Source organism: Petaurus breviceps, unplaced genomic scaffold, assembly GCF_028583685.1.
Source record: "Petaurus breviceps papuanus isolate PSGF00001 unplaced genomic scaffold, PetGlider_PUasm1.0 424, whole genome shotgun sequence".
NCBI lineage: Eukaryota > Metazoa > Chordata > Mammalia > Diprotodontia > Petauridae > Petaurus > Petaurus breviceps.
The window spans coordinates 94,877-108,100 of NW_027186328.1; the positions used below are offsets into that span (position 1 = coordinate 94,877).

General features: G+C 42.8%; 1 long non-coding RNA gene across 1 annotated transcript; it reads right to left on the reverse strand.

Moving 5' to 3' along the window:
• Positions 1 to 1,547: 1,547 nt before the first annotated feature.
• LOC138171321 (uncharacterized) lies at positions 1,548 to 12,925 on the reverse strand. Its single transcript, XR_011170857.1, has 4 exons — positions 12,754 to 12,925; positions 11,616 to 11,733; positions 4,830 to 6,067; positions 1,548 to 4,307 (listed from the first exon to the last, which is right to left on the reverse strand). It is a non-coding gene; the product is annotated as an uncharacterized lncRNA (long non-coding RNA).
• Positions 12,926 to 13,224: the final 299 nt, after the last annotated feature.

Below are 13,224 nucleotides of genomic sequence, written 5' to 3' on the forward strand. Positions count from 1 at the left end.
TTTAAAACAGAACAGGCTACCTCAGGCAAAGGTCCTCCTCTCCCCACGCACAGCAACCACCCAGCGTCCTGGAAGCACGCTCCCAGCAGCTCCGGCCCCTGGCAGTCCTCAGCAGGAGTCCTTAGCAGAAAGTCCTTAGCAGTCCTAACCCAAAAAGGGCTTCGCGCTGCCACTGCCTCTGCTGCTGCTGCCGCCGTTGCCACCACCGCCAGCCACCGCAGGAACACTAGCTTGGCTTCCACTTCCTCTTGCTCCGCCCCTTCCTGCTACGTCAGCAAGTCCAACGGGGCATGGAAGATCTTTAAATCCCATAACCCTTACAGTCACAAGGCTAGTTTTTGTGTTAAGTGTCTGAGGAAGGATTTGAACTCAGGTCCTCATGACTCCAGGGCTGGTGCTCTACTCACTTAGACACCTAGATGCCCTCAAAAAGTAGGTTCTAATGTGAGTTTCTTTAACATGACAATTGGCCAAGGTTCTAGTTTTGATTTTGTAAGAATGACAGGGATCTGGCCTCAGACACTTAACACAAAAATTAGCTGTGTGACCTTGGGTAAGTCACTTAACCCCAATTGCCCTCCAAAAAGCAAACCAAAAAAAAAAAAGAATCATAGGGGCATAAGGTTTAGGGATGGTCATTTAAAATTGTTCCAAGGTCACTTTTGTTGGAGGAAGAACATAAGAAGCAGATCCTACAGAAGGATGAAGAGGTGCTGAGATGTGCTGCTGAAGATGGCCACAGACAGCAAGAAGCAGAGGAGGGCCAGGAGTCATTTCATCCCTGGGGGTTCTCGTGGGGAGCCTAACAACAGGCTGCCAGGAACCACACAACCTGGTGTGGGGATAGTGCTGAGAATCATTTCATCCCTGGGATCACATTGGGCACCAGTTTGGGCTGCCAGAAACCATGTGCCCCAGAAAGAGAGAAGGGGGAAACTTTGGGGAAAGTCAAAAGACTGAAAGAGAACTCTTTAAAATTAGAATTACTCTTATTTAAATATTATAATTCGATGGAGTTCCTTGATGAGGTAGAAAAGAGTGCTGGAGGCAGTTGAAGCAAGCAGGAAGCAGAATGTGAGATCTGAGATAAGATGCAGATTGCTGCCAGCCAGAAAAGTGATCAGAGAAGACCTTGCATTGAAGCCCCTCTTCCCTGTGTACTTTCACAAAGTACCCCCAGTTCCAGACAGCTCTTCCCCTCCCCTCTCCTATTCTCTGTGCTTACCTGTGTGACAAAGGTACCTCAGGCCTACCTGATGCCCCAAGCATTTCAGAGCTCTGTTTGTTCCTCCGGTTCTCTTGTCCCCTTTCCCCCTATTCCATAAAATGCATATAAACATAAAGTTGTATTGAAGTCATACCTTTAACCTAGCTGCCCTTTGCCTTTTACAGGAAACAGGGGCCTCTCTGCTCCCTTAGGGGAGCAGGGCCCACTGCCTATGTTCTGTCTCTCTCACATGGGAGCAGGTCCACAAAATCTGTAAAATAAAACAATTTACACTGAAGTCTTGCAGGTAATAGCAAACGTGAGGTTTTATTAGAATAGTAGCTGGTGCCTAAGGCCAGATTTGACTGACTCTAGGCCCAGCAGCCCATCCATTGTATCTTCTAGTGATTATGCATTGTGTATGTGTGTAGTTATTTGCAAATTGTCCATTTTCTCTTTCCATTCTTGTAATCCCAAGAACCTACAACTTGCTTGGACCCCATTAAGTACTTAACAGAAGCTTGTTGACGTAATTACTTGACTAAACCCGTTAGAAGGTGAGCTCCTTGAGGACAGGGGCTGTTTCACCCTGCTTGTTAACCCCAGGACCTAGCACAGTGTCTGGCCCATAATCAGGGCTTGTGGTATTGACATGACGGAGTCCCCAGATAACGAGGATTGGAGCCGTGCTCCTGTTTTCTACATTCCGAGAAGCGACTATCAACTGTACTCCAGGAAAGGTTCCATTCTGAAGGAAAGCTGGAGGCTGTTGAGACTGTGTTGATTCAAAGGTGTAGTAACTGCCATACATATTGCTCTTGGCAGAATTTCACAACTTCAATGACCATTGGCCAGACAAATTCCCATAAAACTTGGGTATTATAAACAAACTTGCAAGCTCGTTCTTTGAGGTCTTAATTACTCAGTCAAGCACTTCATTGCTTTCAAATTGGACAACCTCTTCTTTAAGCAACTTTGTAAGCAGAGCTGATAAGATTTTATGACCTTGCCCGAAGAGAAGGTCCCAAAGCATTTGGTGAATCCCCAAAGAACTTCCCAGATAAGGAGAATTTATAAGCTTTCTCTACTTTTCCGAAAAGGCAAGTTGTTATTTTTATTCTTTTTAATGCCAGATACATTGAATTGAACACTTAGCAGTTTTTGAACATTATAACCACATTCTCTAATAGTCTAATTTGCCATTTCATAGCATGCACATCAAAAAAGGAGTTGATTTCTGAAGAATACAACTGTATCACACTCTAGGCATCATTTTTAAAATTAACAATGTTTTTTTTTCAAAAATAATTTCCAAATCTCAAAACAAAAGAAAATTATGAAAGATAATAAAAGCAATATTACAGATTTGAAAAAATCTTATTATTTTGACAAGACAGATTTAAAACAAAAATTAAAAACAAAAAAGGACATCGATTCATTTGCATATATTTTCCCAAATATCTTACATAGAAAATCACTTTGTTCAGCTATGATTTTAATACTGCAGTCAGTCATCAAAATATTTATATCAGAACTCTTTGTGGCAGCAAAAACAAGAATCAAAGGGAGTGCCCATCAATTGTTGAAAAGCTAAAGAAATCACAGCATATGAATTCCAAGGAATGTTATTGATGAATAATGAGAACTCAGGATTTCAGGGGAAAAGGCCATGACATTTACAGGAGTTTATTCCCAGTGAGTAATTTTGAATGTTGAATGAGGTCTCTCGTACTGGAAAATCTAATGAGGTCTTCAGCAAGAGGCCTAACCTTGTTATTTAGATCCATAAGTTTTCTCTCCAGCATGATTATTTCAAGATATAGTCAAGTACAAGCTGAGGCAAACTATTCGACATGACAGAGACAAGTCTATCTTCCAAACACTGATTCCAAAGAGGCCAAAGTTGCTCAGTTTTATGAAAACATAAAACATTTTTGAGGAAAAAAAGGCAGAGGTGGGAAATCTGACTATAACATGAGTCAAAACATGACCCGGAGCTGATCCAGGGCCAGATGAACTTCTTAATGCAAAATTCAGATTCAATTTGAAGGAAATAGGAAAAGCATCAAACCCTACCGATCTAACCTAGATAACATGGCTTGTGCATATAAGTTGGAAGTGAAGAATAGATTTAGGGGATTAAGTCTGACAGATTGCCTGCAGAACTCTGGGCAGCACTTATGAATGTTGTACAGGAGGCAGCAACTAAATATATCCCCCCAAAAAAGAGCAAGAAATTAAAATGGCTTTCTGAAGAGGCCTTGGGAATAACTAGCCGAGGAAAGAAGGAGAGGTAAAGGCAGAAGAGAAAGGGAATGACACACCCAAATGAATGCATGATTCCCGAGAATAGGAAGATGAGATAAGGTTTTCTTAAATGAACAATGCAAAGAAACAGAAGAAAACAAAAGAATGGGAAAGAGAAGAGATCTTTTCAAGAAAATTTCAGTTATCAAAAGCATATTTCCTGCAAAACTGGGCATGAGGGCTTCTGGAGCCAAGATGGCAGAGTGAAGAAGCAAGTTGCTGGGATCATCCACATTGCCTCCCAAGCAGCCTTGCAGTAATGGCTCCGAAAGAGTTTGGAGCAGCGAGCTGGAAAAGTCTGTGTCACTGCAGTGGGAGGACAGTGCAGGTAGGGGGCAGGCTTCATCCTGGGGGGACACGGAATATTTCAGGGGAGTCAGGAGAAACCTCGAGATTTCACAGCAGAATGCAACTCATTTTCATGGTTTTAGGCACAGTATGAGATTTGCAATGGCTACAGGGAGATTGCCTTCCCTCATTAATTAGATCTCCAGGAAGATTTCTCCAATGTATACACATGTGTGACCTCCAGGTGAAGGCTCTCCCACATTTACTGTTTTTATAAGTTTTCTTTCCAGTGTGAATATTGTGCTGTCTAGTGACCTGCATCTTCCAGGAAAAGGCACATTTGAAAGTCTTCTCTCCACTATAAATCCTTGATGAAAATGCAGAGATGATCTTTGACTAGTCCAGATAGGGCTTGGTAAAATTTCTGATGTCTAACAAGGCCGATAGTCCATCTTGTGTGTTTCCACATTCATTACAGGAATGATTTCAGTCTCATGTGAATTCTCTGAGGGGACATAAGGGATGACTTTAGTCTGAATGCTTTCTGAGATTGATTATATTAATGACGTATGTCCTCTAGAATGGATTCTGTGATGTGAGAGAAATGATTATTTCTCTCATATTAATAACCAAGTGTTAAATTAGGATTAAACTGCCCCCCCCTTCCTATTTCCTCTTTCAGAAATTCGTGCCTGTAACTGATTCAGTCAGCTGTTGAAGGGCTAGACTGATGAGGAGATGAAATCTTTGGCAAGAAGTAGCCAACTGGGAAAGTTTAGATCTGACAAAAAGGTGAAGAAGAGGTTTTAGTCTAGGGGCATTCTGGCTAGATAGCCCTAGGCAAAGATGATCGTCTCTTTATCCAAGAAGGAGTGGGGAGGCATGTCCCCAGTCCCTCATTAGGATCAGCTCCCCTCTCTTTACTCATTCTCTCATTCCTTTTTAGCCATTCACACTAGATTGCTGCTTGTTGGGAACATCCACCTATCTAAGGGAGTATAAAGATTAAGGGGCCTCCATGACTTACCTTTGGTTTGTAGGAGAGTCTTCTGTTAATGATTCACTAGCCACAATTAATGAAACGATTACCCATAATTCTATCTCAGGCTTTTCTTTCATCAGATTTGTTAGTAACATGAGAGCGTACAAAAAAGGTATATCATATTAGTTTTCTCTCCAGTGTGGATTCTAAGATGTTTAGCAAGATCAGAGGTACTTTTAAAAGCCTTTCCACATTAATTACATTCCCAAGGTTTCTGTCCAGTGTGAATTCTCTGATGTAGAATAGGATGGGTTTTTTTTTAAGATTATTTTGTTTTGTTTTGTTTTTTGCTTTTGGAGGGGCAATTGGGGTTAAGTGACTTGCCCAAGGTCACATGGCTAGTTTTTGTGTTAAATGTCTGAGGCCAGATTTGAACTCAAGTCCTCTGGACTCCAGGGCCAGTGCTCTATTCACTGTGCCACCTAGCCACCCCAGGATGGTTTTTAAATCTGTATGCATTTCCTTAGTGATTACATTCATAAGGTTTCTCTCCAGTGTGTCTTCTCCTATGAAGTAGAGCAAGACAGTAGCTGCAACTGAAAGCCTTTGCAAACTGATGACATTCAAAAAGTTTCTCTCCCATGTGGTTTCTCTGATGCTGAATAAGGTGAGAGGTCTGTGTGAAAGTCTTTCCACATTGATTGCATTCATAAGGTTTCTCTCCAGTGTGGATTCTCTGATGTGTAGCAAGATTAGAGCTTCTTCTAAAAGCCTTTCCACATTGACCCCATTCATAAGGTTTCTCTCCAATATGGATTCTTTGATGTTGAGTAAGATAACCTTTATATCTGTATGTATTTCCACACTGATTGCATTCACAAGTTTTCTGATCAGTGTGATTCTCTGATGTTGAGTAAGGTGGGAGCTCTGTGTGAAAGCCTTTCCACATTGATTACATCCATAAGGTTTTCTGTCCCTGTGAATACTGTGATGAATAATGAATGATGAGTGTCTACTAAAAGCTTCACCACATTCATGCCATGCACCTCATTTCTCTGCTGTCTGAATTTTTTGATGATATGTAAGGGAAGACTGTTGACTCAAAGCTCCCACTGTGAGGACAATCATTAGATTTCTCTCCTGTGTGGATTCGGTGAAGTCCAGCACAGATTTGTCTTCCTGTGACATCACAGGGACCATCCTGAAGCTTTGCTCATGAGTTTCTTCCACAGAAAGGCTTAGCTTTGTAGTAGGCTCTTTCATTTTAGGTCTTATCTCTCCTTCTGCAAGAAATAAACAATAAAATATATTAACAGAGACTAATATACACACCTATATAATTATAATCCCTTCCCTCCTTCAGGATAAATTAAACTAAGTGATCTACATGCTACTTCCCCAGGCTAAGTGAAAAGTCTTTAAAGTCAAATGGACAGAATAAATTGTTTAAAAATGTCATTAGCTCACATCTGCAGGATGACTTGACTTACAAGTTGCTTCACACAAAATCACACTGGTTCCCCACTAACACCTGTCACACAGTCTGGCACAGCATGCTCATTCCATATCAGCTCAGGGCATGCAGCTGAGACTAGAACTCCAGCCCTTTATGCAGGCATGCTCTGTCTATGGTGCTAGATGGCCTTTCTCCTTTGAATTTTGTTGTTGTTTTTATTGTATGTGGACTTGTTCTCTCCCTCTCTTCAGATCTTCCTATTCCCTGAGACACAACAATATTTAAATTAAGCCATTCAGTAATAGTATAACAGAGCTTTAAGTTCAAGGGGAAAGACTTCAGTGTGACAAAATTCATTCTTGCCTCTTAAAATAAATTGGTTCCACCACTGTGAAACTTGAGTAACCGCCACTTTAATTGGTCAAGCAGCCATCAACACTCTGCCAGCAACAAGACTGAATCCCTAAAGGCTCCAACGATAGTTTTTATATTTAAATTAGAATATGAGCATTCTTAGACATATTGTGCAACAGTATATTATAAACATGATTTTTATATGCACTGAGGAACCAAAACTTCAGGTGACTCCCTTAATTGCTGAGCTCTGGACTGGAACCTGAAACATCTCTGAGCTAGGCCTGGAATTCTTCTTTCTTTTTTTGATTTTGACTCTTTCTCCCTAATTCTGTTCTCCTTTTCTGGTCTCAGTCCCTGTGTTCCATTCTATCCCATGGAGCTCGGTGTCTTTCTATTCCCCAACACTCTCCTTTCCTTGGATCAGCTTCCCAATCTTCTATATCTTCTCTAACCATCTCCATGTTTGTAGGCCAGATGGGGAGGTCCTGGACAGCAGGGACAGGGCTTACCCTTAGCAGGGCACCTAGAAAACAGGAGTTGCTTAATCCATGCTTACTGACTGAGAGGGCCCAGGGCTGACACCAGGCCCCAGCCTCTACCTCAGTTGCTGTATTCGGGTCTCTCTTTTACTTGACAAATGCACGTTCTGGCCTCAACCCTGTTTTGGGCTGTTTCCTCCACCTTATCTCCTATACTGAGTGACCTTTGTCTGATTCTAACCTCGATGGGGCCTGACCAGACCCATGGTGAAGATCACAGAGACTTCTTTTTCAGTTCCTGAAACAATTCATACAAAGGAACATCTGGGAGTTTCTACTTCACACTGCCCCAAACTGAGAGTGGCCGTTAACTCAATGAATCTGGCCAATGATTCTCTAAGCACGGGCCAAAGATTGAGCCTGAGAGATCACGGAAGGGACACAGGTTGGCTTATGAAAAACACAGCCGTGGACTCATTCTAAGTAAGTCAAACCTTTGCTACTATCTCAGTGCTACTGAATGGAGTGAGAGAAAATCATAAAACCCGGCTGCCTGGGTCCATGACACATTTAGGCGATATAAACTCAGAGTGGCCCTCACTGTGGCAAGGTGATCCTTGACATCTCCCTGACTCCCTTGGGGTATCTCAGTGGTGAAGTGGATAGATATCATGAAGACTCAAGTTCAAATTCAGCCTCAGACACTGATTAGCTGTGTGACCCTGGGCAAGTCACCTAGGCCTGTTGACCTCAGTTTCTGCATCTGAAAATGAAGTGAAAAGGAAATAGCAAACCACTCCAGTATCTTACAAAGGAAACCCCAAAAGGAGTCAGAAATGACTGAACAGAATAACTGACTATCCCATTAAACCACAGCAGTTTTCCCAATGCTTTTCATTCTGCTAACTGTCCCTTAGTGTATGCTCCCACTGTCCACCCTCCCCCCACTCACCTTCTCAGCAGTGACATTTCCCTTCTATTTTACTGAAAAAATTGGATACTTATCAAATGCTCCCTTACCCTCTCCACCTCTGATAAACAGGGGCCTTCTTTTCCTTTCTGACCCCACTATAAGATGAAATTGTCCTCCCTCTGCTAGTTAAAGCAAACTCCTTTTCCTGTGTAAATCATCCCACTGCAGCCCGCCATCTTCCTCAGCTTACTGTCTCTCCAGCAGCCCCTTTATGTCACTACTTTTCAGTCTCTCCCGCACTAACGGCTCCTTCCTGACTGCCACAGAGAAATCCATTGCTCTCTAATCCTCAACACGACGACCATTGACCGTCGATCCATTCCACCACAAGACATGTTTTCCAATATCTTTCCTCCATTACTTGGCTAAACAACTTGGTTAAACATTTACATGTGGTGTTTCCAAGTCCTCTCCTTTGCTTTCTCTGAAATTCTCTGCAGTCTCGCTCCCAATTTCATTATTCAATGGAAACTCCTCTCTCCAAAACTTCCACAATTTCCAAGCTGCTAAATCCACTGGCCGTTTCTTCGCGCTCGGCCTGCTCGGCTTCTCTGCAGCCTCTGATCCAATGGCCCTTTTCTCTCTCTCTGGGTTTCAGGGACACTCCTCTCTTTGTTCTCCTACAGTATCCAAACTAAACTCACTCTTTTACCTCCAGCCCACCCATCTTGCCACTTTCTTAAGGCTCTCCAAGGCATGACCCCAATAGTGCAGGCTCACAAATGAAGTGTCAGGCACTCCTCACTGACGCTCACACATTCATCCTCCTGACCCCCATATTCAATCTGCTGCCAATACCCGTGATTCCACCTTGGTAACATCTCTCCTGCACACCCCCTTCTTTCCCCAAACTGCTTCTGTCTTGGTTCTGGCCCCAATAAACTCATGCCTGAGATATTACAAGAAACTGCTGCCTGCAGGGTGACTAGGTGGCACAGTGAATAGAGCACTGGCCCTGGAGTCAGGAGGATCTGAGGTCAAATCTGGCCTCAGACACTTAACACAAAAACTAGCAGTGTGACCTTGGGCAAGTCACTTAACCTCAATTGCCCTCCAAAAAAGCAAAAGGAAAGAAAGGAAGGAAGGAAGGAAGGAAGGAAGGAAGGAAGGAAGGAAGGAAGGAAGAAAGAAAGAAAGAAAGAAACAAACAAACAAACAAACAAACAAACAAACAAACAAACAAACTACTGCCTGGGTCACTTGCCTCAAGTCTCCCCCAACACCAGTCATTCCTCCACCCAATTGTCAAAGTTCATGGACTTAAAGCTCTGTACTGACCATGTCACCAAGTACTCAACAACCTCCCGTCACTCCTCAGCAAAAGGATCAAATACAAAGCCTCTCTAGGGCTGTTAATCACCTACCCCTTCATCATCCATCCTTCTCCAACTCTTCTCTTTCTCTGAACATATATCCCCAAATATGCTGTAATCCAGTAGTTGGCCATCCATTTGCTTCTGTGAACAGGACACTCCACCTCATGCTCAATAGGCTTTCCTCACCATCCCCCTTCCTAGAGTGCCCACCTTGGCTTCCCTGAAGCTCCATCTAGAGCCCGCCTTCCACACTGAGGCTTTCTAGTGCTCCTCTAGAGCAAGCCTTTCTTTCAATGAGCTGCAGTATGTTCTGTCCATAACAGGTTTCCACACTGCTGTTGGCATGTTGGCCTCCCCCGCTCCCAGTCTGTGAGCTCCAGGAGAGCAGAGCATATTGCTTCTATCTCATATCCCTGGTGCTTAGCAGAGGGCCTAGCACATACACAGCAGGCACTCAATAAATGCTCATTGAGTTGAAGTTATGAAAAAGAGCCCCCTGTTGAACTTTCAGGGGGTTCCTGCCCCCCAAATACCAATAATGACTGCTTATAGGATCACAGATTAATCACTGGAAGAGAGCTTTATTTCATGGTGTCCAATTTCCTCATTTTACAGATGGGGAACCTGAGGCTCAATGGTTCAGTGACTTGTCCTGGGACCCACTGCTACAAGTGTCTGAAAGAGAATTCTATGTCAGAGCTTCCTGCCCCCAAATCTCGCACTTGCTTCACCCCCACACCTGGAAGCCTCTTGTAATCTCAGCTCTCACATAGCTGCTTTCCCCTGACTTGCCTTCTGGCTCCAGCAGCCATGGTGATGAAGGAGCTAGAGGTATGTCAGCAAATAGGATGGACTGCTAGGAATTTGTGGGTATTGTCAGAATCCTTTTGTATAGCAAGCTTGTAGGGATCTTCATAGGCTAAGAGGTAACAATGCAACCAACCTCTTAGCTTTAACTGCTGAGGGATGCAATAAAATGTATTCCACTGATTCTATGACACTTGTGGTGGAATGTAATGGGAATGGGAATTTGAAGATCTTCCCTGCCCCTCAATAGGCTGAATGCAATCACTTGGAGTCTGTGGTGGGAGGAGTTTGTGGAATGGGTGGAGCAGAGTCAGTTATCAAAATATTTATAACAGAACTTTTTCTGCCAGCAAAGAACAAGAAACAAAGTGAGTACTTGTCAACTGTTGGATAGCTAAAGAAATGACAGAATATGAGTTCAAAGGAATATTTTATCAAAGAATAATGAGAAACATCAGGATTTCAGGGAGGAAAGTCATGAAATCATTTATAGGGGTTTGTTCACAGTAAGTAATTTTGGATGTATAATGAGGTCTCTTATATTGGGAATCCAGTGAGGTCTTGTGTGAGAGTCTTAACCTTGTTAATTGCATCCATAACTTTTATTTCCAGCAGGATTTTTCAAATGTTTAGTCAAGTACTGTTGAAACCCAAGGCAACCTGGTTAGCATCACGGTAACAAGTCCCTCTTCCACCCACTGACTCCAAAGAGGCCAAAGTTACTCTGTTCTATGATAACCTAAAACATTTTCTAGGGTAAAAAGGCAGAGGTGGTAGTCAAAACAACAACAACAACTTGGAGCTGACTGAAGAACAGATTATGAGCTTCTTATTTTAAAATTCAGACTCAAATTGCAGACAACAGGGGATACCATCAGATTCTACAGACATGACCTAAATCACATTGCTCATGTAGCTGAAGTGAAGAACAGGTTTTGGGATTAGATCTGATAGAAAGCCTGAAGAACTATGGAGAGAGGTTTGCAATATTGTGCAAAAGGCAGCAACTAAAAATATTCAAAAAAAAAGAACAGCAAGAAAGCAAAATGACTGTCTGAATGAAGCCCTACAAATAGCTAAGGAAAGAAGGAAATGGAAAGGTAAAAGATATAGGGAAAGCTATACCCAAATGAATGCAGAATTCCAGAGTATAGCAAGGAGAGATGAGGTTTTCTTACATAGCAATACAAAGGAATAAAAGAAAACAATGAAACATGATTACATTCAAAAAGTTTTCCTCCAGTCTGGCTTCTCAGAAGTAGAGCCAGATGGCTACATTCATAGGGTTTCTCTCCATGTGGATCCTCTGATGACCAGTAAGATCAAAGGTACATCTAAAAGCCTTTCCGCATTGATTACATTCATAAGATTTCTCTCAAGTGTGAATTCTCAGATGTATAGCAAGATTGGAGTTCAGTCTGAAAGCTTTTCCACATTGATTACCTTCATCAGGTTTGTCTCTAGTGTGGATTCTCTGATCTTTAGCATGTTTGTAGTTTTGTCTGAAAACTATTCCACGTTGATTTCATTGGTAAGGTTACTCTGCAGTGTGGATTCTCCCCTGTATGGAAAAACAAGAGGTAATTCTAAAAGTGGCTTTTACATTTGCACTAATTCAAACTAACATAACGAACTGAATTGATGTCACTTGGCAATTTGGTTTCATATATTAAAATTATAACATTATTCATGTTATTATTATGGTTCTAATTTTTCTCATTTGGGGATTTGGGGGAGACCACCCTAAAAGTTATGCATTTAATTGAAAAAAATTATTTCTAGTGGGACATAAAATTGTACCCTTAGAAAAGGATTATGAACCAGCCAGAGGTGTCCCCAAATCCTTTGGAACCACCTCCCCCCCACCCCCCAATTTGAGAAAGGCCTAAAACCTGGGCTGGCCAATCAGGACAGACATTGAGGCCCACTGAGCTTAGCATCCCATAATGCTTTGCATGCTCTGGCCTAACAGACATGCTTAAAGGCCTTAGATGCCTCAGATCCCCTGACCTGGACATGATCTTGAAGAATGGGACTTTTTTATCTTGGGATTTGATGGACATAAGTTATGCTGTGTTATTCGCACTCTCCCCCTCTCTGTGTGTACACACACACACAATTAAAAGTGATGCTTTGACATTCTCTTATCTCATTGTATTTACAATCTATCCCATTCAGAACTTCCTTTCTCACATCAGGGTTAACACAGGAGAGGACACTAGTTTGGGGCTGACACGGGCATCCTGAGCTGGGCCTGCTCTAAGGGGATAAAGGGTTTCCTTCAGCTTGTGATTCTGAGTTCATGATTCTTTTCTGACCCTCTGGCTTGATGAGAATAAATAAGTCTGTTATGGCATATGGACAGCCTGACTTTGTGCCTTCCTTGGTCAGACCATGGGGAAGGGAACCCCATGCTGTTGTCCTTGGAACAAACCCTCAGTTCAGGTGGATACTGATGTTTGCTTCTTTGGACCAAACCTTTGGTAAACACTTGATGGCACCCTCACAGATGATCATCTTTGCCTGTGGAAATGGCCTCTTTGGATGATGCTGGTCAAGTCTAAGGACTAAATGCACTCACCAGGGCAGGGGGTCTGCAGCTCCCAGGGGCCATTCCCTCTGGCTCCATGCTCCCTGCTTGGGCCAGGCCTTGGTCCTCTGCAGGCTGATCTGGAGAGGGAGGATCCAAGAGGGGAAGAGACTTTCCCTTTTCTTCCAGGGCAGGAGGCTGGGCTGTGGGGATTTACAGAGGTATGTAATGGTAATGAAATTTGAACTTCCTTTTGTATTGCTAAGCTGATAGGTACTTAGCACCTACTTTCAAATTAAGCCTCTGTTAAAGAAACAGAAAGTATCAACCCCTGTTTCTGATGTAACAGCAAGGGGCTGAACAGGGAGGAGCAATACTGCATATAAAGAAAAGCCCCAGAGAGGGACAGTGAGAATTTCTTGGAGCAAGCCAGGAGGAGGCAGAAGCAGCAGCTGCTGGAGAGAATGATTTTGAATTTTTGAATAGACTTATACTGCTGAAGACTTCCAAGGGCCAGTTGGA